The sequence below is a fragment of the Bombina bombina genome, chromosome 4, assembly GCF_027579735.1.
Source record: "Bombina bombina isolate aBomBom1 chromosome 4, aBomBom1.pri, whole genome shotgun sequence".
Lineage (NCBI taxonomy): Eukaryota > Metazoa > Chordata > Amphibia > Anura > Bombinatoridae > Bombina > Bombina bombina.
The window spans coordinates 47,648,083-47,652,861 of NC_069502.1; positions in this window are offsets into that span (position 1 = coordinate 47,648,083).

Here is a 4,779-nt window from a genome sequence, read left to right on the forward strand (position 1 = left end):
TCAGTATTATCTAAATACCACACAAATCATGTGCATTACATCAGACAACAGATCCGTTATGCATCATAAGAAAATATCATATGGGATCTTATAAAATGACTGAGAACAAATGATCATTTAGTTACCTTAAGTCCTTGATTCCTTCTTTATTCTGGAGCTGTATTACAGTGACGATGGAAAAAACAGACGATGCTTTATATATTGGGTTCTTTGCTTTCACTTTCTGTTTATGAAACTCTCACAGACCTTGGCTTTCATTTGCAGATCATTTTAGGTGACTATCCTCATCACATTGGGCTAGATTACAAGTGGTGCTCAAAATGATCAGAAGGGCCCCTAATAAATAACAAGTGACTGGTTATTGCTACCGCAAGCTCGATTTAGCGCTTTCCGAAAATTAACCAGAGGTCTGACCTCTGGTTAATTCTTTAAATGTGCCCCAATTTACCCCAAACGTTTTTTTTACATTGTGGTCTATAGGAACTGTTTCTTCCCTGTAAATATATATGTATATAAGCATATATATTTACAATTTGCTGCCATTGATGCACGACTTACCCCCTTCGCATCCTGAAGTTCTCATGCCGTTTCTCAAGGCATGAGAAAGAGGCTACCATTGAAACCTATGGAAGTGCGTTCTTGTGAGTGCAATGCTTCCCTGCTATGCAAACGCAAGCTCGTGTTCGCATTTCTCTCAATTTGTAATAACAACGCACATTAGCGTGCGCTGGTGTTACTCAATGGAGCACAAATATCGATTTCACGAAAGCAATATATAGTGTTCCACTTGTAATCTGGCCCATCATGTTTATTTCCGTTTTATAATGTGATATCAATAAACATCTTTCATAATAAAAAGTATAACTAGATAACCAGAATGTTGTATTAACCCACAAATGGAAATGTTACAAAAATCTTGTGGATAAAACTCACCACAAAAAAATTAATGAACCAAATTCTAATGGACTTTATCACATAGGCTGGTATTTTATTGAAGCCTCCCAGATGACTGTTAACCCCTTAAGGAAAGAAGTTTTTCCCAGTATCCCTGCTTAAAGGGACGCTAAAAGTAACAATTAAACTTTAATGATTCAGATAGAGCATGCAGTTTTAAGAGACTTTACAATTTCTTCTTTATGAGGCACCAGCTACTACTGAGCATGTGCACAGGTTCACAGTGTATACGCTTATTAATCTGTAATTAGCTGATGGCTGTCACATGATACAGGGGATGGGAAATGTAGTACATTTTACATATTGTCAGAAAAAATCTACTGCTCATTACAAAATAAGAATTTGTGCTATTGCATTGTGTCTTTATTATTCACTTGATTATGCAATTTCATGGTATGTAATATTGGGGTCAATTACAATCTATTGGTGATTTGCTACAAATTGTTTTTTTTGCTTTCTGGCCAAACTGATCATCTTGTTTTTCAAGTGATCACAATGCAAAATGCATCTGTGTGTTAAAAGCCTTTAGCCGCGAATGCCTTTTCAACAGAAAAGTTCCCAAAAAGCCTTTTCATATGTATAAGAACTTTTTTCTGGTCACAAAAATGGACAAATACAACATTTCTTTCACACCTCTTAAGGTTACAGTAAACTACTTTTAAATTAACCCATTTGTGCTCTTTTACATGTGTGAGATTAACCTACTAACACAAATCCATCCTCACCACTGCTTAACCATCTGAATGCCTTTTGTATCTTGGCATGATGAGCAAACTGGGCATGATTGCTCAATCACTATATTGCCAGTTTTCATATTTGACCACTATTGTTTTAAACAATATTATAATTATTGCTTGTAAATGCACCACTATTAAAACTGATATTTAAACAAGATACAGACTATGGGGCCTATTTATCAAAGCGTCAACTATGTTGCATTCGCCGGCGTCAATACGCTCGGCAGACATCGCTGCTGCGGATCTGAATATAATCTCCTTATTTATCAAAAAAGTCGTCAAAAACACGCGCATCAAGTACGGTGCGAAGAGCATTGGACTGGTGTTAACTAACAGTCATCAATGTTGCGGTTATTCAGGTTTTTCCCAACTTTATTTATACCATTTCATTACTGTCCATGAAAAAGCACATTTCTCTAAAGCTAATCTTTTATTTTTCAACTGTTAATGTCCAGGAAATAGCTACATTTATACCTCAACAAACAATATCTCATATAAAGTTATTTTTTTATTTATTTGTTATACAAAAAATCAGTTATATGATACTTTCACATAAATTAATGTGTATTTGTATTTCTAGTCATGATATGCTTTTATCTCATATTTTATTTTTTATAAATGATTAATAATGCTAGGTTTTGTACATATATCTTTGCACATACTTGTGTATATATAATGTATATATATATATATATATATATATATATACAGTATCTCACAAAAGTGAGTACACCCCTCACATTTTTGTAAATATTTTATTATATTTTTTCATGTGACAACACTGAAGAAATGACACTTTGCTACAATGTAATGTAGTGAGTGTACAGCCTGTATAACAGTGTAAATTTGCTGTCCCCTCAAAATAACTCAACACACAGCCATTAATGTCTAAACCATTGGCAACAAAAGTGACTTCACCCCTAAGTGGAAATGTCCAAATTGGGTCCAATTAGCCATTTTCCCTTCCCGGTGTCATGTGACTCATTAGTGTTACAAGGTCTCAGGTGTGAATGGGGAGCAGGTGTGTTAAACTTAATGTCGCTCTCACACTCTCTCATACTGGTCACTGGAAGTTCATCATGGCACCTCATGGCAAAGAACTCTCTGAGGATCTGAAAAAAAGAATTGTTGCTCTACATAATGATGCCCTAGGCTATAAGAAGATTGCCAAGACCCTGAAACTGAGCTGCAGCACGGTGGGCAAGACCATACAGCGGGTTCACAGGACAGGTTCCACTCAGGACAGGTCTCGCCATGGTCAACCAAAGAAGTTGAGTGCACGTGCTCAGTGTCATATTCAGAGGTTGTCTTTAGGAAATAGACGTATAAGTGCTGCCAACATTGCTGCAGAGGTTGAAGGGCTAGGGGGTCATCCTGTCAGTGCTCAGACCATACGATGCACACTGTATCAAATTGGTCTGCATGGTTGTCGTCCTTAAAGGAAGCCTCTTCTAAAGATAATGCACAAGAAAGCCCGCAAACAGTTTGCTGAAGACATGCAGACTAAGGACATGGATTACTGGAACCATGTCCTGTGGTGCGATGAGACCAAGATAAACTTATTTGGTTCAGATAGTGTCAAGCGTGTGTGGCGGCAACCAGGTGAGGTGTACAAAGACAAGTGTGTCTTGTCTACAGTCAAGCATAGTGGTGGGAGTGTCATGGTCTGGGCCTGCATGAGTGCTGCTGGCACTGGAGAGCTACAGTTCATTGAGAGAACCATGAATGCCAACATGTACTGTGACATACTGAAACAGACCATGATCCCCTTCCTTCAGAGACTGGGCCGCAGGGCAGTATTCCAACATGATAATGACCCCAAACACACCTCCAAGACGACCACTGCCTTGCTAAAGAAGCTGAGGGTAAAGGTGATGGACTGGCTAAGCATGTCTCCAGACCTAAACCCTATTGAGCATCTGTGGGGCATCCTCAAACGGAAGGTAGGGGAGAGCAAGGTCTCTAACATGCACCAGCAAAGTGATGTCATCATGGAGGAGTGAAAGAGGACTCCAGTGGCAAAATGTGAAGCTCAGGTGAACTCCATGCCCAAGAGGGTTAAGGCAGTGCTGGAAAATAATGATGGCCACACAAAATATTGACACTTTGGGCCCAATATGGACATTTCCACATTTTGTTGCCAACGGTTTAGACATTAATGGCTGTGTGTCGAGTTATTTTAAAGGGACAGCACATTTACACCGTTATACTGGCTGAACACACACTACTTTACATTATAGCAAAGTGTAATTTCTTCAGTGTTGTCACATGAAAAAATATAATAAAATATTTACAAAAATGTGAGGGGTGTACTCACTTTTGCGAGATATTGTATAAATATATATATATCTATATATATATATCTATATCTATATATATATATATATATATATATATATATATGTGTGTGTGTGTGTGTGTGTGTGTGTTATGTCAGAAATCTTTTGTAAACATATTTACACGCCCTTAAGTTCCTTTTTTTGTTCTAAACAATGTTGTCTTTTTATATCTCTGTGTTTATTTATGCCACTATATGTATATAGTGTAAATGTATTATTATTCTGAGCAGGATTAATTGCAAATATTACATGTAATCAGAGTATCATATGTATTTATTTGCAATCAATGGATATTTTAAGATCTGGGCCAGTTTTCTCTCTGTACCTGTGTAACCCCTCCTGATTACAATCTAGGTGTTATAAAATGGCCTGTCATATAAGATGACATTTCTTACTGGAAAAGAAATTCAAGAGAAGAAAGAAATACACTGAAAATAGTATGACAGTAAAGAGGTGATTTTAATTTCTGCTGTATCTAAATCGTGACAGTTTAATGTTAGGTGGGCGGGCCATCCCTTTGAGCTATCAGTTTAAGATTATATTGAATCAAACATCAATTCAAATTTTAAAATCATTCAGCTAGATTTAGAGTTTTGCATTAGAAGGGGTGCGTTAGCTACGCGTGTTTTTTTCCCCCGCACCTTTTAAACAACGCTGGTATTTAGAGTTCTCTGAAGGGCTGTGTTAGGCTCCAAAAAGGGAGCGTAGAGCATAATTTACCGCCACTTCAACTCTCAATACCAGCGTTG